This window comes from Sarcophilus harrisii, chromosome 4, assembly GCF_902635505.1.
Source record: "Sarcophilus harrisii chromosome 4, mSarHar1.11, whole genome shotgun sequence".
Lineage (NCBI taxonomy): Eukaryota > Metazoa > Chordata > Mammalia > Dasyuromorphia > Dasyuridae > Sarcophilus > Sarcophilus harrisii.
The window spans coordinates 385149900-385174046 of NC_045429.1; the positions used below are offsets into that span (position 1 = coordinate 385149900).

General features: G+C 38.5%; 1 long non-coding RNA gene across 1 annotated transcript in view; it reads left to right on the plus strand.

Moving 5' to 3' along the window:
- Positions 1-12072: 12072 nt before the first annotated feature.
- The window catches only part of LOC111720447, a 66385-nt gene continuing 54310 nt past the window's right edge, over positions 12073-24147 (plus strand). The window contains exon 1 of the long non-coding RNA XR_002770126.1: positions 12073-12337. This is a non-coding gene — a long non-coding RNA (uncharacterized LOC111720447). The remainder of the gene's footprint in view (positions 12338-24147) is intronic.

The window sequence follows — 24147 nt, forward strand, 5'->3', positions numbered from 1 at the left end:
TTCCTTTTACTTTACCCTGCTTGAAACATTTCTGGGAATTTTTCTAAATGAAATGAGGACTGAAAACTAGAATTATTCCACTCAATTTCCCACTTTGGCTCTAATTCAGTCTTACCTTCTATCCAATGACCATAGAAGACATCAGATATATATATATTAAACAATTTGGATATTTAGCATTTGTATGGTGCCTAATATTTTTCCTGGAGCTTTCCATAGGACTTTTTTCAATTCAATTCAATCAAAATAAATATCTAATTAGTGTTTCCCAACTGTAAGGCACTGAACTAGATGTACCAAGACACATTTACAAGGTTGGTAAAGCAGATATTATCAGCTCCATTTTGTGGGAAAGCAATAATGTCAACAAACAGCTCCTTCTCTCATTAGTGATTTCGTTGCTGAACGCCTACTGTGAGGAAGGACCCAGGTCATCTATCCTTTCTTGACTCTGCTTCTTACTTCCTGATTTCAGCACCAGTTCACAGTGGGTAGCTCCCCTCACCTAAGAAAGCTTTTTTTTTTTTTTTTTAATTGTCTTCCTTCTTTAGAATGTAAGCTCCTTGAGAGCAGACACTGTTTTTCTTTTTATTTGCTTTTTTTTTCCCCACAGCACTTAGCACAGGGTCTAGCATACACTAAATATTTAATAAATGTTTGTTGACTTGATTTGACTTGACAAAATGATGCTACAGTTGGTGGGGAATCTCAAGCAAAATTGAGGTTTCATACTGTCTTCCTAGGATTTTTAGCAAAAAATATTTTATCTAATTAGGCTAGTTCATCTGAATTAGTAGTCTAGGAGGACCCAATTGGTCACAATGCTGGATCAATTAATTATTGTAAATAAAAATTTAATTAATTATATAATTGAAGCCATGTGATTCTCATGAGCCTATGAATTTCCCATCATCTAGCCCATTATTAAAAAACTTGGTTAGTTCTTCACTGCCAGGTTCTTTTCTGACATAATAGTGTCTACCCTAGAATTTCCTGTCTTAAGAGTTGTGGGGGCACTGAGAAGTTGACTTGCTCAGATTCACATAGACTGCCTATGTCAGAAGCAGGACTTAACTCAGAAGTTCCTAATTTCCATCAACATCAATGACTTCAGGCATGTAGTTATGTCTGAACTACAGACTGCACAGTTCATGCCGTTGGGGAAGGAGTTACATCTGAAGGACTTTTCATTGTGGTTTAAACTAACTTTTAAAAGACATATTTGAATAAGATGATGGATAGCAGACATAATAGACATTGGGTAAAAATTAAATAAGTAGGACAGATTACTACTCCCTTTCATTGTCTGGAAAAATTCTCTCACGCTTCCTCCCAAGACTTAGAAAAGATGAAATTCTTTTTTCCCGTACCCCAAATCCTTCATATAAACTCAATAAATACTAAAAACAATCAATGTTATATAAATTGCAACATATACTAGTCATGAGATTTAGAACTTGAAGGAACTTTTGATAGTTCAATCCCTTCTCTTTAGGGTAAAGTACCAAATTGGCAGCTAGATGGTGCAGCCCAAGAGGTGAGCCTGGAATCAAGAAGCCCCAAATTCAGATTTAGCCTCCTTACTAGCTGAGTAATCCTGGGCAAGCTCCTTAATTATTGCGTGCCTCAGTTTCTTCAGCTGTAAAATGGTAATAATAATAATAATACCACCTGCCTTCTAGGAGTGTTGGATCAAATGAGAATATTTGTAAAGTGCCTGGTACATTGTAGGTGCTTCTTTATAATCAATTAGCAAGTTAGTAAGTGGCAAAACTCAAATCCCAGTCCCTCTGTTTCTAAATCTAGAACGCATCCTATTCTATCATGCTACTATAATGAGTTTTGGGGAAAGCAGTCAAAAATGACAAGAACACACCTGGGAACATTGTTCCCAGCTGATAGGATAATTCAGCACATAGCCATCCAATTCTCATTTGAAGAAACAGACTCTAGTGAAAAGTGCTAGGACAGCACTCAGGGAGACCCAAGGGAAAAAAGCAGAGATAATACCATATAGTAGAGTGATGGACCTGAAATGACCTCATTTTAGCTTTGAACAAGCAGGAAGCCGCTGCTGATCCACTTTAATGCTAGTGCCTTCTTTCTGTGGATTATCTCCAATTTACCCTATACATAGATTGTTTGTACACAAGTGTTGTTGTCTTCCCTATTAGATTGGGAGCTCCTTGAGGAACTTTTGTATACTTTGTATCCCCAGTGCTTAGCACAATGCCTGGTTCAATAAACGTTTAATTAGTTCAATAAATACTGACTGACTCTGACAGTGAAAACATCCAGTCACAGCTTCCCCAAGCCTATGCTGAGTCAGCTGAGTGGTTGGATGGGTAGACCAGTCAGAATGAAGAAGTTCATCCCAGACATTTATTGTTTGTATGTTCCTAGGCAGGTCATTTAACCTCCATTTAGCTTAATCTGCTGGAGAAGGAAATGGCAAACCACTTTAGTGTCTTTGCCAAGAAAACCTCCTGCACAGTATGATTCATGGGGGTCACTGAAGTCAGACATCTTTGAATAAGAAACCTCCGCTGCTTAATTTATAAAATGAAGGTAATATCTGTAAGACAGGGGTTCCCAACTTGGAGTCCACAGACTTGTGGGTAGATGGTAATATGATATGTTAGTATATTAATATAAAGTTGCAACATTTACATATGTGTGGTTTTATATTATTTATATTATTATATATTGCTAGATAAATGTTACAACCTTATTTCAATATCAATATTGGTTTAGCTTATAATCCTTATAATAATAAAAACATTATTCTGAGGAGTCTATAGGCTTCAGCAACCGTCAAATGGGGTGGGAGAGTGTCCGTAAATTAAAAAAAAATTAGGGAGAGGACTCTCCGTGTATCCCAGTCGTCTCTAAGACTAAGATGTGCAGCGGTGGAGGGAATAGCCTCTTGGGGAGTTCTCTCTGCTCGTGAAATCACAGGTTCGGCAAAAAACCCTATAATCTTAGGTATCTCCTTCAAATACAAATGAAAGCAGGCATGGAAATCAGTCTGCAAATCTATGCAAAAAGCGCCACGGAAATGTCAGCTCTTATTGAGACGTTCAAGAAACCCCCCCAATGCAAAACCGAACCAGGCTCAAATGGCTGAGTTATAAGTGGGTCTGGAAGTTCTCAGAGACGGAGGCTGTTTGCACCAACCGTGTGTGCGCGCGCGCGCCCGGAGCTGCGGGCTGGGAGCGCAGTTGGGTTGCAGCTGGTGTTGATTGTGTGGAAGCCCTGAGTCACTCCCCGATTAGCCGCCCTGACATCATGTTTCATTGTCCTTTCTTCCTTTCCAGGTTTTCTTTTTTGTTCCCGGCCTATCCCAGCCCGCCTGGGAATCCAGGGTGTAAAAATCGAGAGGCGATCCTGTTCTACTGGGCTGGCCCCGGGGCTTCCTGAACAAAAGCATCCAGATGGAGCACAAAAGAGGGCCGGGGCGGGCCGTGGGTGCTGGGCAACCCACTTTCTGGGCTGAGGCCGAGGGGGGCCGGCTCTGCAGCAGAGAGAGGGGGCGGGGCGGAGCTGGGCTATTGCGGTACAGCGAGGAGGGGGCAGGGAACCAGAGGGAACGGGGGGCGGGAGAGAGGGGAACCAGGGTGGGGCCCCGGGACACATTTTCCTGGGCTGGGCTAGCGGGAGTTCTGCTGCGCTAACCAGCATCAGCTGAGAGCCTAGGAAGTAAAAATGTCTTTACGCATTTAGAGCTGAATGCCTTTAATGTTCAATTTTGAGTTCTATTGTATATTAATTTGCTATTATACCAATATGAAGTAATTGGACTAATTAGTACTATTGTATTAGTATTAATATATGTAATAATATTAAGTACTATTGTGTAATTAGTTATATATGCAAAATGCCTCCAAAGTCTTACTGCAGTTTTAAGCTTTAGTATGATACAATATTCTTACATTACAGTGCGTTATATTGATTACTTCATATTTTATGTAACGTTATATGTAATGTAATGTGATCTATGAGACAGTTTCCTCATCTGTAAAATGGGGATACTACTACTACTACTAATAATAATAACCCCTACCTCATGAGACTATACTTATAAAGTGCTTAGTACAGTGCCTGGCACATAGGTGTTAGCTATGAAAAAATTTTCTCATCTGTAAAATGGGAGGTGAGGGGAGAGGGGAGGATTCTTGTAGATGATCCCTTTCCATATCTAAATTGACGATCTACAACCCTAAGCAAAAGTGTCAGCCCTGTAGAATGACTCTTTGTATACATATATTTTGTATCTGTATACAGGCTTGACAGAGAACTAGTTTCTCATACAGAAAGAACTGGGTTCAAATCTGTATCTACAAATGGTATATGTGTGACTCTGGGCAAGTCCTTTCATCTCAGGAAATTCTCTTTGATTATAAAACTAAGATCTGAATAGAGAGTTCCTTCTCTGGAGTTCTTGACACAAATTAAATTAAATTCAATGATTGGACTGGTTTAGAAATACAAATTTCTGAAAAGAAATGGACAAGAACATAAAAAAATGTACATTTTTAGTAGAATATAAGCTCATGGAGGGCACAGATTGTTTTAGTGTTGTTTTGTTTGTTGTATTCCTAAAGCATAGGAACTTATTGGCACAAAATAGGAGCTTAATGAATGTTTGCTCAATATATACACATGGAAGCAGAGTGACATGGTAGAGAACAGCCTCATACCCAGCAACATCTGAGTTAAAGTTCTGATATATCCTGTCTTTGGGTACATAATCTAACCCAGTGATTCTCAAACTTTTGTTCTCAGTATCTTCATGTTGTTAAAAAACTATCGAGGATCTGTTCAAAGAGTTTTTGTTCACATGGGTTATATTTATAGCTATTTACTATATTAGAAATAAAAAATAATTTTGAATTTGTAGACCCTCTGAAAGGGTTTCAGAGACCCCAACAATTCTTTGGACTACACTTTGAGGACCACTGATTTAACCCCTTAGTACTCTAGAACTCCAAATTACAGAAAGGGGCTGGCCTTCCTTGGAGAAAGTTTCCTCACTTGGGAATCTCCTGTACCAATTAGCTCACAACTGTGGTTAATATCCTTATGTGTGTATGTGTGTGTGCACATTTATGCACATCCTCACTTATATACAAATATAGAATCTACAAATATATAGCTATTTCTAGATTCTTTGTCCATAGCCAACCATACATATCGTACTTAATATACTTAAAGATATTCAGGCTCTTATCAAAATGAGCCCTCTCTTCAGTGGTATTTTTCTCCTGTGTGATTCTTGCTTGAATTTTTCCAAAAAATCTCCCATATATCCTAGGGACCTCCCTCCTAAATCAGGGATTCTTAACTTTTTTTGTTGTTATGAACCCTTTAGCAGTCTGGTGAAACCTTCTTACAACAATATATTTTAAACAATTAAAGGGAATACTATCTTTCAGTTGGAGGTGTGTGTGTGTGTGTGGGGGGGGGTGTTGGTGTGTGAGGCAATCAGAGTTGCCCTACTACAGGTCAAGTGCTTCAGGTTGGGATTTGAATTCAGGTCCTCCTGACTTCAGGGCTGCTCCTCTATCCATTGCATCATCTACTTAATCCTTCATTGGAGGTTATTGAAAATCAAGTAATTTTTCCCCATGCAAGTTCATTCAGTTCAATCATTTTACAGTCATGTTTGATTCTTTCTGGCCCCATTTGGGATTTTCTTGGCAAAGATACTAGTTTCCCATTTCCTTCTCTAGACCATTTTCCAGATGGGGAAACTAAGACAAACAGGGTTAAGTGACACACTGCTAGTAAGTGAGTCTTCCTGATTCCAGGTCTGGCATTTTATCCATTATGGCACCACCGACCTGTTCATAGACCCCTTTTATCTGTCCATGTAGCTATTCCACATTCAGAATTGCTGCTCCTATTGTTTTAACTTTCTGTGGCTACTAGTATAGCTCGTTGTGTATCCTGTTGTTTTTCACTTACCCAGTTGGCTCTTTTTTTATCATATAAATCCTACATGATGTCTTTGACCATTTTGGACACATAAATGAACATTGATTATATGCTGCAGCTTCTTTATGCTTACCAACCTCCACTGCCATTTGGTTCACCTGCAAATTCTGTCCTTTGGAGATTGTGGTGCTCTTAGAGTGAAGGCCTCTTATCATTTAAATAATTTTAATATTTGCAAAGTGGGGGCAACCAGATGTCACAGTGGATAGAGCACGGACCCTGGAGTCAGGAGGACCGGAGTTCAAATTTGACTTGGGACACTTAACACCTCCTAGCTGTGTGACCCTGGGCAAGCCACTTAACTCCAATTGCCTTGGGGAAAAAACCTGAAAATAAACAAACAAAAATGATTTGCAAAGTGTTTTACATATACTATTTCATTTGAGCCTCATGGCAACTGTGAGAAGTGGGTCATATTATTATCCCCATTATGTTGGGGTCACCCAACTAGTGTCTGATGTGAGATTTGAACTCAGGACATTCTGATTCTAGGTTCAGTATTTTATCCATTGTTGCCCCAGCTTTTTAAACTGGAGTTTATGGCCCCATATGGGGTCTTTTAACTGAATGTGGAGGTCACAGAATTATGATTATTATCAGTAAATGTTTGACTTGTATATCTATTTTATATATCTATATACCCAGAATCATGTAATAATTTCTTGGGTAAAAAGGGGTCATGAGTGGAAAAAATTTAACGAGTCCCACACTATGCCACCTGGCTGCCTATATTTGGTATGCAAATTGACATCTTGATATTCAACAATCCTGATATAATCTTTAATTGGACTTAACAATTGATTCTAAGCCAAGATATTATAATAGGAAGGCTAGTGTGAGAAGGCCTAGAAAGCACTTTCTGGCATATTTAAGCATGCACTTCCCTTCACAGACATTGTCATATACTGCCCACACATTTGTTTTGTTTTGTTTTGTTAAGAGAGAAGGATTCTAAAGTAGTTATAGTTATACTAAGTAGTGCATAGTCACAGGACTAAAAAGAAACTAAAATCCTAAAATATCAGAGTTGGAAGGTATAGTGGAGGAGGTCTAGTTCAACTTCCAAAATGAAATAGTAATCTTTTCCATACGATCAACAATGATTATCCAGTATGGAATTCTTGAATATTTCCATCAATGAGGAATTCATTCATTCATTGTTACTAAATTCTTCCTTCTATGGAGCCAATACCTGCTCTGCAATTTCTTAGATCTGTTCTCTGAGACCAAGTAGAATAAATCTTAAAATATCTGAAGACAATGGTCATTCTTCTCCCCCACCCCCAAATCAAATTTTCTCTTGTTCTTCTAGGCTTAAAAGAAATCATGATGTAAACAAAGTTGAATTTTACCAATAAACTGAAAATACAACTCAAGGCTTAAATCTGCCATGTCTTAAATGTTTGATCTTGGGTAAATTGTTTCATGCCTTGAACCTCAGTTTCTTTGGCCACAAAATTAGGGCAATGATTCTGGCACTACCTACCTTACAAGGAAGTTGCGAGGAGTTTTGTAAACTTTAGAGTTATAGGAATGTGAGCTGTTATTATTACTTGCCAAATACCTCATAGGGATGTTATGAGATAAAAATTCTAGAGTGCTTTAAGATTCCTAGACATAGGTGCTTTAAATTGGTACCATATGGTAGTAGAGTATTAGTAAAATCTGAGAAATACTTGGGTTTTTCTTGAAAGCTTTTCTTTGTCAGTGTTTTAGTTCTGTTTCCTTCTTTTTGTTATTTGAAGGGTTTTGTGTGTGTGTTGACCATACAGGCTAGGTATGTTCACATAGGTCTGTCTAGATCTGGCTCACAAGAAAAGGCAAGAAATGACCTTACTAGAGTTTCCTTCACCCACTTTTGTTCAGGCTTAGAGGGTAAGCAGGAGTTTGGAGCCAGAGGCAAGTTATTTTGCTTTCTTTAGAAAAAGGGAACTGGGTTAGTAGTTTAGATATCCAAACTTATCCCCACTTCTTACAAATATTGTTGAAGGGGTGGACAGAGAGGGAGGAAGAAGATACGGAAATGCAGGCAGTCTAACATGAAGATAGCCAGGAAGAAGTATGATGGGTTTAAGCATGGGAAAGAATGGAAAAGATAAACTGAAATCTCACCAGCCAGAATCCAGGGTACAGTGTCAAAGTCAAGTTTCTGAGAGAATCCAGAATGCAAGGAGTATGGCATAGGGAAGACAACAAAATGTTTTGTTGCTTTTTAAAAAATGTTTGTGGAAATTGAGTAGATGTCCATCAATTGGGAGTGGCTGAAAAATTTATGGTGTGTGAATGTAATGGAATATTATTTTCTATAAGAAATGATGAGCGGGCTGATTTCAGAAAAGTCTAGAGAGACTTACATGAACTGATGTTGAGTAAAATGATCAGAACCAAGAGAACATTGTGCGTGGTAACAACAAGTTTATGTTATGATCAACTCTGATGGATTTGACTTTTCTCAATAATGTGGTGATTCAAGGCAATTCCAATAGATTTGTAATAGAAAGAGTCATTGTCATCCAGAGAGAGAACTATGGAGACTGAATGTGGTTTTGTTTGTTTGTTTCATTTTAGTTTTTATTTTTCTTGCACAAAATGACAAATATGGAAATATGTTTAAAAGAATTGCACATGTTTAATCTATATCAGATTGCTGTCTTGGGGAGGGAGGAGGTAAGAGAGGAAGGGAGAAAAATTTGGATCACAGAGTTTTTCAAGTATGGATATTGAAAACTATCTTTGTATGTATTTGGGAAAATGAAATATTGAAAAATTAAAAAAAATAATTGTTGGAGAAGGAAAAAAAAAGTTTTCATCACAGTAATTTCTGGGAATATTCCTCCTGATCCCTCTCTGAATCGAACCTTCTCTAACAATAAGGGGAAAAAAAAAAGAACAGCCATTACAACGATGACACGTGATCATATACACAGTGTTCTGCCCTGACGATCTTCTACCTCTCTGAGAGGATGGGGGTATGTTTCATCATTTTATTTCTGGGTCTAGACTTTTTAGCCCCTTAGAATTTAGTTTCTCTTTTGTGCTATGGATATGGACAGGCCACAAAGTGTACCTTGAGGCAAAAAATCTCTGTGCTGATGGACCAAAGTGACTATGGATTCCAGTAATAAGTACTGTCTGTGAGCAATTAGTAAGGTATAATGAAAACAGTAAATTTGGAGTCAACACAAATGGATTTGAATGTCAAATCTGTTCCTGATTTTTTGTTCTGCCAACTTCTACAAGTAATTTCATCTTTTGGAGCCTCAGTTTCTTCCTCTGCAAAATATTGAAAAAAAGGGTTTGGCATAGCTTTATTTAGTACTAAATTCTATGATCTTAGTCTCCTGCTTAGAACATGGTTTGGCTACCAACCATTCCATCATTCTGACCCACCATCCTCAAAATGTGTATTCTTGTTCTGGATGAGATCACATGGACAGTTCAGTGGAAGTCCACTGTTGTTGGACTAATTAGACAGAGCACATGTTCTTGGGAGAGCACCTATGGAACCTTCAGGCAAGACCAAAGCATCACAGACTGAATCAAAAGGGAATCCTAGAGATCATTTAGTATAAGCAATTTGAGGATTTTATAGATGAAGAAATTTTAAAAAATAAAATTTCAGCAATTGTCCTAGGAGCAGAAGTAATACATGCTGGAGACAAAATTTGAATGGCTATTCCTCTGACTCTGAAACCGACTCTCTGTTCTATCACACCACCTATGATGATTTTCATGTAGTTCTTTAACACCCTGAGGAAGAGGAAGCTTGCATATCACCTGAGAACAGAAGTCAGCTGGGGTGACCCATTTCTCATTCTCACTGCAAACACACTTATTCTCCTAAAATAGGAGCTGGGAAAGAGAGGAAATGCACAGATGCCCAGACCATTTGTTTAAGGAAATGACACATTATCCTTTCCCCAACATCTGGTTATCCCTGAAAGACAGTCAAATCCTGATAGCATTGTTGACTCACTAAAATGCGGTATCTTCACCTCAAGGGAGGTGGAGGAGAAGTAGAAAGAACAGATTTTTATTTTCAGTGTCAGCTGGAGGGGATGGCTGCCTTCTACAGAGGGGTCACCTGGATGCTTATTTTAGTCTCTATTGCCAGGACCAGAAGCTTCCTTCCTTAACCAGCATTTAACAGACAACTTTATTTCCTTTTTCTCAAATCTTTAGATAGCTGGAGAGATCAAAATGTCACCAGGGGCTCTAATCTCTGGACCCCAGAGCAGATGGATTGATAAGGAGACTAAGTGGAGGTTAGGGAAAAGATTTGGTATGAGAGCTGGGAGGGGAGAAGACTGTGGTGAGGGAAGGAGGGCCAGGACCAAGTCCTTTAAAATTGATGTGTAATGGTGACTCACAGGGGAATCAGTAGCATCTGAATGCCTGGGAAATGCACTCAAACTCAGCCTTAAAGTTTCTCTGGGAGCACAAAACAATATGGAAAAGGTATAAGAAATGTCTAAGGAGTATAATCAACCCACAAGAAGATGCCAGGTTAAAAATATCTGCTCTAGATCTTAAATTTCTTGGGTATCTTAAAAAGAGATATGGGGAAAGGAAGGGACCACTCTCATGAAGTTAACCAGAAGACCCTCTCTGGCCACAGGAGGAGGGCACCTCCCTGCCTCCCCAAATCTGTGAGATTTCTTATGCCAGACTCTGTTTTGTTCCACAGAGGGCATTCTGCAGAAAATATCCTGGGAATTCGGCCTGTGAACAAAAAAGGGCATTTCCTTGCATGGTCTTCCTGTTTGGGTTACGTAGGAACCCAAAGGATAGGCAGCCTCATAAATCCTTTAGACATCACTGATGTGGGTGTTCCAAGTCCTTTGGCTGGATGCCATGGGAAAATTTCACAGAAATAGAAGTGGGGAGGAAAGCACATTCACCCTCAGGATCTCTGGGTTGGTTCCAGAACTTCATGTCTCTTCATCCGTAGAATAAGAGAATCAGACAAGATAATCTCTAAGACGTTTTTAAGTTCTGATAATTCTCTTATTTCTATGATTTTGAGTGTGTTTGTGTTTGTGTTTATGTCTATGTGGGAGGGCGCATGTGTATGTGTGTGGTTGGTGAGGCTGGGGATGGGCAGTGGTAAATGTTTATCCATTCCTCATATTATTCAGTTCAGTGGCTGATATCATTTCAACTCTGCAGACCTATGGAACCATAATTTGAATCTTGAGTAAAATATTAGAAAATTGCCCTGGATATCTATCATGTCTCTGCTTTGAAGGAAGGTACTTTTTCAAATTTGGTAATTCCCAAACTACCCTGAACATTTTGCTAGATCCAGAAATGACAGAAATCCAAACCACCGAATTTTCATAATTATTTGCCTGGTAGTTTGGGCAGGCTTCTTAATGTTTGATTTCAGAGTGGAAAAAAAACTTATGAAGAACCATATTCCACAAAATTATATATATTATGTATTGTATAATTTATTATATTTTACATATTATGTATACTACATATTAAAGAACTAAGGAAGATATTTGGAGGGAGGATCCATTTTCAATTCCTTTTACTCTATTCTAAACTCCATCTCTGTATGTCTAAGGCAGGTTTCCCAAAGACAGATGGGCACTTCAAACATTTTGTCCTAATCAAAAGAAGTGCCCTCCCCTAGAGCAGTCAGTTGTCATGGCTTTGCCACTATTATGCCCTGTTTATGAGGCAAGATGAGACTGTTGAGGTACTCACTCCAAAGCCCCGCCTGGTGTTAGTTTAACCCTAGCCAGAGCTCCCAGGGTAATTGCATTTATCTTGGGTTTTTCACCCACTTCATTCTTGCAAGCCCCTCACAGACAAGTCAGGGGGCAGGAGGCTGCCCAGGGACACCATTTCCTCCGTGTACATTCAGACTGGACTTATTCCATTGTGGTTTTAACTTTATGGACAGAAGTCATGGAATTACAATTCACATCAAAGGTTAACCATTGGGAGAGGGTCCCCACCCTTCTGTGGGCTGTAGCCACAAAAACTAACTGTTAGAACCAGCAGATACTCATTTACAGATTAGCTTTGAGTAGGCAGAACAGACCTAAAAAACTAACCACTCACAGTGTTCTGAGACCGCTCGAGCTTCCCTCTGCTATGTACATGCTCTTTGGAATCGGTCCCAGGCCTACTGATATCCTGTGCTTCCTGGAATCTGACTTGGCTGATTGGCTCCAAGCCTGTTCCTTGCTTGCGCTTCTTAACCTCATTCCCTTCCAATGGTGAGCTATCAAGGCTTGGATTTAGTGAATGCTCCTATATCTCAGCCATGTCTTTGTCCTGTCAATATCCAGGAGTTCTTAAGCTGGTGTCCATGGACCTCCAAGAGGTGGGTAGATTTTAGAGAGTCTGTGAATGTGGATAGGGAAAAAATTTTTTATTTTCATCAAGTTGTAACTGAAATTTAGTATTTACTTCAATTATGAATGTAAGTAATTAATATGATTATGAAAAGGGTGCCATAGATTTTAAAGAGGTTTTTGTAAAAGGGGTCAATGACACAGAAAAGGTTAAAAACCTTTGCATTATATTGATTCCTTTTCAAACACTGATGGGTTGACATCTGATATTGACCCACAATTAGCAGAATGATCCAATTGAGTGCTAGCATTTTGAACCCTCCCTATCTTCCTCTTCTCTTATCCAGCCAGTAAGTTCCTCCTCCTCATCTTCCTGCTTGAAATATTTTGTTGTACATCCCATAAGCATCTTAAACTCAGTTTGACCAAAACAGAACTTATCTTTCCTCCTAAAATCAACCTGCTTTTTAACTTCTCTATTTTTGTCAAAAAATACCACTAATCTCTCACAAGCCTATAATGTCACAACCCATAAATTTTCCTTGATTCTTCAGTCTCCCTCATTCCCCATAGCTAATCAGTTTTAAAAGCTTGACATTTCTACTTATGGACCACCTTTCACATCCATCTTTATACATGTGATCAGGCCCTCATCATCTCTAGTCTTAATTATTGAGATAGTGCCTCTGGTCAGTCTCTCAACACACACATGATATTTCTAAATTTGATATTCCCCAACCACAGGTCTGACCATGTCATTTCTCAGCTCAGGAACTTTAGTGACTTCTTGGTGCCTCTAATGAGTGTCAGAAAAATGAATTGGCTTCCGAAGGTCACCCATAAACTGTGTGACTGAAGTAGTATTTGGTTCCAGAGCCAATGTGCTTCCTATTGTACAGCATGGGAAGGTGGGGGAGAGAGATGAGGGGAAGAGGGAATGGAGGCAGGTGCAGTGTGAGTGATCTCCCTTGTGTGCTCCCCATCCTTCCTCAGCAGGAGAATCTAAAATCATTGAGTGTCAGGACTATTTTGTTTTCATCACTGTTGCAACTAAATAAAGAACATAATGATGGTAAGGCAGAAAAAGGCAGGTAGAAACCAGATTGTGGAAACACTAAAGGTTTTTGAATGTGGAATTCATACCTTAGAAACACCCACTCCTCCTGGGGCCCCTCTCTCTGATTGGAGTGGGGAGGGCTCTTCCCAGTACTTCCACTTAAGGTGGGCACAGAATAATCATCTTTTTATTTCCCTATAGGCTGAATTCTGGATATCTCCATCATAGCCTGGAAGTCAGTTCCTCCCTTTCCCAGGTTTCTTTTATATGTTGTTTCCCTTGTTAGAATCTTTTTCTTTCTTTCTTTCTTTCTTTCTTTCTTTCTTTCTTTCTTTCTTTCTTTCTTTCTTTCTTTCTTTCTTTCTTTCTTTCTTTCTTTCTCTTTCTTCCTTCCTTCCTTCCTTCCTTCCTTCCTTCCTTCCTTCCTTCCTTCCTTCCTTCCTTCTTTCCTTCCATTTGTATTCCCAAAGCTTAGGAGAGAACTAAGCAAATAGTAAGCTCTTAATAAATATTTGCCTCTTGACTGAAAGACTGAACAGATGAATATGATAACAATAATTCATTAGGAAGGTTGTCCAGTAAAGGAAATCTTATTATAGTTTGGGTCTTCATTTGTACTGCATCTCTCAAAAAAGTGAGCTAGGTAGATTACTAAATGGTGAAAAGTCCCAGGTGACACTAAGACTGTGCCTGTCTGGGAAGGACAAAGATAGCGAATTATACCAGATCGGATGGTAGGTCAGAGGGTGCTCTTTGGGCACAAAAGAGGAGGGCCTAAACAATTTGGTAGAAATTATACATAAGTCATGCAGATTAAAAATGAAGTCCAGAGAGATCAGCCAAAGGAAGCAAGAAACTAAAACTGAGTCAATGTCTTACTGAGGACGGGACCCTGCCCAAGGCTTCATTGGAGACTGGAGTTAAGCAGGGGACAGTCATGGGCTGCACCAGTGTTAGTAAAATGTAAAGAACTAAAGGAGGGTCCCAGCATGTTAGATTCATTAAGGGAGGAGCTATGGGAGAACCTAGATAAGCCTTGACTAGGAAGAGAAGGCATATGATGTGGGCTTATCAGGCTTGGCTTCTTCCATGTTTTGTTGAAGAGGGCAAAAAGGGGAATTTTCACAATGGCAGCCCAGTGTGACTGGTGGATTCACTAAGTAGAGCCAACATGAATGAGACTCTGTCCTGACTCATATGTAATGCTCATATCAATGAAGGAATTACTTTCTTGAAGACTGAAGCTTTTAATAATACAAGAGCCTCCTTTTGTCTACATTATCCTTTTTATCTTTTTTTTTAAGCTTCTTATTTTCAAACATGTATGGATAATTTTTCAACATTAGCCCTTGCAAAACCTTATGTTTCCATTTTCCCTCCCCTTCCCCTGCCCCGTCCCTTATATGGCAAATGATCCAATATATATTAAACTTGGTAGAAATATATGTTAAATGCAATATAGTCATATTTATACAATTATCTTGCAAGCAGCACTAATCCTAACTTCAACTCAGTAGCATGGTTGGATCCATACTGTGAAGGGCTTTAAATGATAAAAAGAAGTCTGTATTTTATCCTGCAAGAAACAAAGAAACAATGAGGCTTCTCAAGCAGAGAAGTGACTATCAGTCCAGGGTTTTAGGAGTATCTGTTTGTTCTGTGAATCAATTAGAGGTAAAACACCAAAGGCAGATGGTAGGAAGCTATTGCAACAGAACTAGGCCAGAGGTGATGAAAACCTGAGCTAGGGTGATGGCTATTTGAATGAAGAAGGGAAGGATGCAAGGTAGAATTAACTAGACTTGGCAAGTCTAGTTATCTCATCATGAGAAAATCCAGCTATGATGTTCCTTTTCTGGCTCACCCTTAGATCTGCTGTACCTCCATACTTGCTGCCTGATCTTCATCCAAGTACTCTCCTCTTCATCTTTTTTCAACCATCCACCCTCCTTCCTTTCTAAATCCCCTTTATGTTTTGTCTTCCCCTGATAGGATTTAAGTTCTTTGAGAAGGATTATCTCCTCTTCTTGTTTTGGTATCCCTAGTCTTTACACTTAATAAATGCTTTATCTATCATCTATGCATCGAGCTACCATTTAGTGTGATGAGGGTTTGGGGCATTCCATGACTGCCTAAGACTGAGTCACTGGAGACTTACTTTTAGGAAAAAGAACTGGTACATGCATGGATATTCCATATTAACCTTTCACATGGTTGGTTGGGAGCAGCCTGTTTCCATTGCTTACATAGCCAGAACTGTCTCAACTTTAAAATTGTCCTATTTTCCTGAATTCACATCTGAGTCACTTGCAGAGAGAAGAATAATTTATTTTCAGATGCAAATTTAGGAGGGAAAAAAAGCAGAATATGCTCAGTCAGCTAGTTTGGAAGATGCAGACAGTTCTATCTATGCAGTCAATGGAAAAAGGCTGCTTCCAACCACATGGTAGGCCAATTTAGAATGTCCACACATGTGCCCGTTCTTCTGGGCACAAAGAACAGGTCACACACAGTCTCTTTTGCCTAGGTGACTATCTTAGAGAATCTGGACTTGCAACAAACCCCAATTACACTAGGATAAATTACAAATTCCTTGGTTTGGCATATAAAGCCCATTACAATCTGGTTCCAACCTATGGTTCCAGATTGATTTCACATTACTTTCCCTCATGCACCCGTGATCCAGCCAAATTTTTGATGTTTTTCCACATGAACTTCTATCCACCCCCCACATCCCACACCCCTAAGCCTTTGTACAGACTGTTCTCCATGACTTTGGAATGCTTTTCCTCCTCACTTCTACCTATTGGAATATTCTTCTGGTCTAATTCAGGCTGGTTCAATGGCTCAGGTTTGGGTTTGGAATGAAATGACACATTCTCAGTCTATCCAGTAGTCAACAAAAGTAGATTTACTTAAAAAATAACATGGAAGGAGGATATTTCATGTTTGATTTAATTGAGCTAAGCATCTTTGCCTCTTTATTTCCTGTGGTGATATGCCAATTATAAGAGTTTGTGTCAAGCTTGAGGAAGCCCCACTTCTTGCACAAATATGTATAGGGAAGCTACATCATTACTTTAGTCTCTTGGATCAATGAAGCCTCAAGGATGGCTTTAGGGCCTTATAAGAAAAAAAACTAGTTTAGCTGACATGGAGAAAATGATGATCCTTTGATAGATCTCAAGCACCGTGCCTGGCATATAATAGGGGCTTAATAAATGCTTGTCTGGTTGAATTTAACAGAGTTTGCAAGCTGAGCTAGGACAAATTCAGCTGGAGAATATTAGCCTCTGTAAACAACTGTTAACTTTCAAGTAAGAGACCAGCTGGTTATAGAGTACGAAGTGGCTTGGATTTCCCAGACAATGAACTAAGTTCATTGAACTTTCCCAGGAAATTTTCATGATGTGCTAACAAGCTGGTGGGCTTTCTAGCTCAAGCACAACCACATTAGACACTCTAGTCCTAAGACATTCTAATCACATAAAGGTCATATTTCTAAATTTCTACCCATTCAGCTCTGTCATCCAGAAGGTGATATAATTTTTGTTAGAGGAGAGCCTCCTTTGTTAGAGGATCTGAGATTTTTAAATATCCCTTGAGATCGAAAATTGATAATAATTTAAGTTATAGTAGATATGCACATAGCACTTTCAGGTTTATAAAGTGTGTTGTTTTATACATCATCTCATTTGATAGCACATTCTAGACAATGTTTGTGTTTAGCACCCAATAACCACAGCATAGCCAGAGTAACCCATTTTTTTTTTTTTTTTACAAAAAGTACCAGAGAGGAAGCAGTCAAAGGCTGAAAGATCTTCCAGTAGAATCTGGCAAGTTCTAGATCATAATAAATAGTCAAGGTATCTGTGTGGAAAGGTGAAGAAGGTTATAGAAAGTACTATAGGAGATAGACATTGAGATGGAGATGTCAAGAAATGAGTTCATTAGCTAGGTGGGAAATAAACAAATAAGCAAACAAACAAATAAATAATCACCAACAGCAGGGAATGGGATAAAATAGATAGCCAGGTGGTTCAGTAGACAGAGATGTCAATTTGGCTTCAGACATGTCTTAGATGAAGTCACATAACTGGGCAAGTCACTTCCTTTTGCCTCAGTTGCTCAACCATGAAATGGTTGATAATAAAAATAATAATAGCACCTACCTCCCAGGATTGTTGTGAGGATCAAATGAAATGAAATTATATTTGTAAGCACTTAGCACTTGGTATTTAGTAGGCACTTAATAAATGCGTGTTCCCTTCCTCTTCCTTATTTAGGGAATTAGAGAATAAAACTGAATTCTCAAAGTATACTTTGTATATAAGGAGTTTCTGACTTTTCAAGTCTGTTCTTCCTGGAAAGAGTTGATTTGTCCATGAGTATGTTACTGAGTATCAAGATCCTGCTTATCTGAAGAAACTAAGAATCTAAGCAAACTAAGAATCGTTTGCTGGAGTTAGAAGGGGAAGTTACTGATGATGAAAATAGACCACAGACTAGACTAGTTTGCCTCCTGTCTGAGAATGTAGGTCCACCTCCCTCCTTGTTATCAGTAGAAGAAAAGCAGTAGTCTCACAGCAGGGCAAGTCGAATCTTATTGTAGCACTAAATGTTCTGTTCTGTTCTGACTCGAGCTGGTCCAGTGGCTTGCTCAGGTTTGGGCTTGGAATGAAATGACATATTCCTCGACTGCCTAGCAATCAACAAAAACAGATTTACTTAACAATTTAGTACAGAAGGAAGATGTTCAAATTAGGAGGAAGATGAAACAGAAATTGTAGGGGAATAGGTTATGGAACAGCAACCTAGGAATAAGTATAAGGAAGGTAGGCAGCCGCCTAGAATTCAATACCAGTAATAGGATAAGGGATAGTTCATAAGATGATAGATTTAGGGCTGTAAGGGGCCCCCAAATTTATCTAGTCCATACTTTTTGTGTGAAGATACTCAGGTGCAGAGGGACTTATACTTTTCAACATTACTTTTTTTTTGTTTGTTTGTTTGTTTTTATTTTACTAACACTCAGAGATTCGATGCTAGAAAATTCTGTTCTCTCTATATGAGTAGGGTAGCTAAGTGGTGCGGTAGATAGAGTCGACCTAGAGTCAGGAAAACTCTTTGTGAGTTCAAATATGGCCTCAGACCTTTCTAGGTATGTGACCCTGGGCAAGTTGCTTAACCTTGTTTGCCTCAGTTTTCTCATCTGTAAAATGAGCTGGAAAAGGAAATGGCAAACCACTAGAGTCAAATACAACTGCACAATAATAATATTGCATGTGGATATTTATGAGTGCAACATGGATAAACTAGCTGATGAAGGCCAATTTTGCCTTCTCAGATTTTTTTTTTTTTTTTTTTTTTGCTTGTTTCTAACCCAATCGTGTGAAAACTTTGGGGATCAGGTTTTTGATCATGAGTGACTTGGGCTAGTCCTATGGGATGATGAAAAGTCTTCAAATTGGGTATAGAGGAGGAAACTCTATTTACTCAAGAGTTGCTGAGGCGGAACTAAGTATATATATAAAAGGAGCAACCCAACAGTCTCTCATTCTTTTCCTTCCTGGTAGTGAGTGAGGAAGTAGATAGCTTTTAGCTGCTAGGTGTAGGGACGATTGACAGCATACTCTCAGCTGGTCACCATGTGTGGCTTTCCTGCTCTCAGACAAATGAATATTCTGAGATGGGAGTGTCCAGGTGATCTGGTACACAGGTCCCTCCAACAATTGGAGGTAATAGCAGTGACTATCAGCAGTAATGGCCAACAGCCTAATAAGCAATTATTGACAAATGAGGAAAGACAGGCCCCCAAGAATAGCAGCAGCTTCAGGGATTATGACTTCTCACGATGGAGAGAAATTCTGGTTATCGATTCCATACTTATCTTCTGAGTCCAGCAGAGAGCCTACACCTAAGGGAAACACCATTAGGATTCCCCAAAAGGAACTGTAGGATCAGAATCAGAAAGTAATTTTAGAGGTGTGCCTTTTTATCTTTCACTTTAAATTTAAGCCATATTCTTCCCAGAAAATGGTATAAGGGAAATATATAGTCTCAGTTTGGGGGGATGTTTTAGGCCCACTTTTCTTGGTAAATATACTCTTAATAAATCCCTTTTGTAAAAGCTAATTAAGTCTGATTAGCACAATTATTAATGGAAGGCATACTATTGAGGGTTTATAACCAATAGTATTAGAAATCTCAGTTCTGAAGGGTTACCCCTAGAATTCTGAGAAGACTAGTAGCTGCTGCCCCATCTGGGGATTTCAACCTATGAGTTTGAATGCCCAGGTGGGAAGTGAGGGAGTGCCAGGGAGTGCCATATTTGTGATATATCACAAGGTATGTGAAGAATCAAAGCTTCCACTGGATAATTATACATAGGGCCCAATCTTGAATCTTAAATAGGACACAAATATTTTGCCCTGCCTCTGGTAGTAGATAAAATGGAAAGGTAGAAATTGGAGAGAGGCGGAAAATAAGATTCCAGGCTTCAATTTTTCAAGGATGCCCTTAAATTAACTTTTGGGGGAAAAAATGGCAGTTTGAGGTCAAGTACAACAAACAAAAGATGTGACCCAGATGTAGACAAGGATAAAACTGCTGTTGATGTTATAGCTGTCAGATCCTTTGGTTTGAGGACATCCAGATTGGAAGATTTTCAATCTGGAGTGTCTAAATATAAACTAAATATCCTTAGAGACTAGGGTCTGGGAATAGAACAGGAATGATGAACAGAGATATCGGCACATTCCTTTTTTTGGGACAGTGTTTGAAATGAGGTGAATTAAGAATAAATAAGGTCCACTTTATGATTCTCATAAGGAAGCTATTATACCAGTGCAAAATAATAACACAATTCTCTCTGGAAAGTTGATGTCTTTCCATCCTAGAATATTACATAAATTCTATCCATCTAAACTTCTCTTTGATAAAGAGGTTGGAAAGGGCAAGACAGCTTATAGTAATTGCCAAGTTTTCTCTGACTCTTCAGATAGGGCCAATGTTAAAGAATTTCTACTCATTCAGTCAACAAAATTTTAGTTCACTCTCTGTAGGGTAGGAAATACCTTTCTGCAGCAAGGTGGTACAATGGATAGAGAGTAGGACATATAATTAGGAAGTCTTGAGTTCAAATCCTGCCTCAGATGATCTTAGACAAGGCTTTTAATCTCTGTTTCCTCATCTGTAAAATGGGAATAATAATAACATCTACTTCCAGAATTATTATGAGGATAGAGTGAAATAATATTTGTAAAGTGCTTTAGAAATTTTAAAGTACTATATACATGCTAGCTATGATTGTAATTATGATTGTGGTAAATCTTCCAAGTATAGTTCATGCTTAAAAAAGAAATGTCTATTCTCAGAATAAGAAATCGACGTACCACTTGAAAAAAATCTCCAGACTGAAGCTGACTGCCAAGATCAGGGTGACAGGGTTTTTAGGGTCACAAAGTCCAATGACTTGATTAAGAACTCAGAATCTCCCTTGCATCAGTGTGCTAGATTTGGAGTTAACAGACATGATTTCTGGATTCCCCATTTATTAGGATGGGTGATCTTGGATAAATCACTTCATTTATTTGTATTTTTTTTTAGGGGCTTACATAATCTTTAAAGTACCTATTAATTCTAAATCTGTGATCCTGAGTTCATAGATGAATGTATGGCTGGACAAATGAGCATATGAACATATGGTTGGACAAATCACATTGGATCATCCTTCAACTTTACCTTCCTTATCATATTGGGAAAAGCCAAGGATGATCTTGAAGGGACAAAGAAGTGACAAAAGTTTATTCTCAGATGAAGCAAGAGCAGTCATAGGCCTTAGTTTTGGTGACCAAGAGAAATTTTATAGGTCAATTGTACATATAACAGCTACAGGTATAAAGCACCTTTTGTGTATCTTTTTCTAAGGGACAGCAATTTGGGCCAATCCAGGCCAAGAGAGACCCTTTTATTCTCATTTTTAAAAGAATATTTATGATCAGATCTTGGGTTAGGAAAGGTTGGAGGAGATGCCTAAGTCTAAGACTATGAAACACCATTTGTTTTAGAGCCTGAGAGCTGGGAGCTGCTGTTAGCTCAGAGCTTGTTTTTAGTTCTCAGAAACAGAGAAAGGTGTATTGTAAACACCACTGAGCTCAACAGAATGTGTAATGGAATTTTTTTTTCTAAAAGGGTTGCTCTCATAGACATAAACACCTGCATCCCAGATTTGTTATTTTAGTTGGTCAGCATGTGTGAAGATAAGTGGCTTCATTGTCAAGCTACACAATAGTGTGGTGTGCCCAGGTGTATTTTCACCTAGAAGATACCAGAAACAAAAACAAAACTAAAAAACACAACCAATTAATTTTAATGCAGAACTGTATGAGTAATGCAGGGCAGGTACCAATCCAACTAAGTTCATAAAAGTTCATTATCAATAAGGTTGGTCACTGGGTAATAGATATTTTAAATTCCATCTCTAATATTTAACAGTCATGTGGCCTTTGGTAAATCACTCAACCTCACATTGAACTTTCCTCATCTATAAAACAGGAATAATGATATTAGTCAACAAGCATTTATTAAGTATTAACCATGTGTCTGCCATTGTGCTAAGAGCTTGGGATCAAAAAGAAGCAAAAGGCAGTCCCTGTACACAAGGACAAGGAGCTCACAATCTTTTTTTTTTTTTTTTTTTTTTTTTTTGATTAAAGCTTTTTATTTCCAAAACATATACATAGATAATTTTCAATATTCATTTTTGCAAAAACTTGTTCTAAGTTTTTTTTTTCTTTTCCTTCCCCCCATCCCCTCCTCTCAGCAAGTAATCCACTACATGTTAAACATGTGCAATTCTTCTATACATATTTCCACAATTTATCCTGGTGCACAAGAAAAATTTAATCAAAAAAGAAAAAAATGAGAAAGAAAACAAAATGCAAGCAAACAACAGCAAAAAAGGTGAAAATACTATGTTGTGATCCGCACCCAGACCCCACAGACCTCTCTCAGTACAGATGGATCTCTCTATCACAAGACCAATGGAACTGACTGGAATCACCTGGAAAAAGCCATATCCTTCAGAGTTGATCATCATATAATTTGGTATAAGTTTAAATTCTAGACTCCCAAACAGAAATTTTGGAAGTAGACTTTTCAACTGAAAAATAAACATATGCTCAGGGGACAAGTTCCTGATATTTTAATGTAAGACTTCATCATGATTCAGGAGTTGCTTGGGTGGCATTTATACCTACATTTGAGTTGGAATCTTTCTTGTTTACAGGGATTTAGGTAGTAGACCTGAGGCATTTTTACACAAATGTAAGATAGGCAGATGAGATGTCTTGCTTCAGTAATATATTCATTCATTTTTCAGTTGTGTCTAACTCTTTATGATCCCATTTGAGGTTTTCTTGACAAAGGTACTGGAGTAACTTGCCATTTCCTTCCCCAGCTCATTTGACAGATGAGGAAACTGAGGCAAACAGTTAAGCAACTTGCCCAGAGTTATTAGAGTCTAGTAAGTATCTGAAGCCAGATTTGAACTCAAGAAAATGAGTTTTCCTGATCCCAGACCAGACCTATCCACCATGCAAAAAACATATAGAACAGAAAGATACAGGGCAACCTTGACAACCTCAACAAGAGATAAAATGATTTGAGTATGATAGTCAAAATTCTTCCATATTCCACATTCCTTAATACTCCCTGTTGGATACATTTTTCCTCTTCTTCCCCAAGAAACTCTAGTGGCAGGATATGGCTCTAACTATGGGGTAGAATGACTAGATTGTGTTATGGCAGTGATGAAGGGAGTCATGAGTGGAAGACAACCTTTCTAGTCTCCTTTTGAGCACAAATAGGAGAATATGGACCATGATACATTTTAATCATATGGAAAGTATTAAGGGAAGGGAAAGAATTCCATTCTGACTCGTTGGAGCCTTACTGTTTCCTCCTAGCACAAAGGCAGTGAGATGACACCCAAAAGTGTTTTCGGCTACAACCATGCATGCGAAATGCAGATGTTGACATCACTCTTGGCTCAATATAATCATGCCTTTATACTTAAAATGTGCCTTTCTTTCCTGGAGCTGAAGGCACATTGTAGACATTATCTTGTTAATCTTCCCAGACTCTGAGCCAAATAAGTAGGGGGTAGGTATGCAAACCTTTTTGCGAATGTATTCATAAAGTTACTAGGTAGACAAGTCACTTAAACAAAAGCCACATAGTAAGACAGGGAAATCAATCAATCAATCCATCAACAAGTATTTATGAAGCTCCTACTGTCAGGTACTGTGCTAGATATTTGAGATATAAAGACCAAAAAGAAAAAAAAGCCCACAGTTCCTTCTCCTAAGGAGTTTATATTCTACCTGAGAAGGGAAGCAGATGCATGTTCACAGGTAAATATAGATGATATATAAATATATAAAATTATTTCAGGGGAAGAAGTACTAATAGTTGAGAGCATCAAGGAAAATCTCTTGAAGGAAGTTATACTTGCAGGGATCTAAGGGACAAAAGGTGAGAAAAGGGAACATTTTAGGTATGGGGATTATCTTTTATAAAGGCATGGAAATGGAAGGTGGAATGTAGTGTTAAGGAAGCCTGTGTGTGAAAGAAAAACGATGTTTGATCATCCCAGAAAGATGCTCTCTGAATAGATTGGTATTTTATCCTAGAGGTAATAGGGAGCCAGAGAAAGTGCGAGAGCAGGGAAGTGACCTATATCTGTACTTTAAAAATACCAATCTTTGACAGCTTTATGAA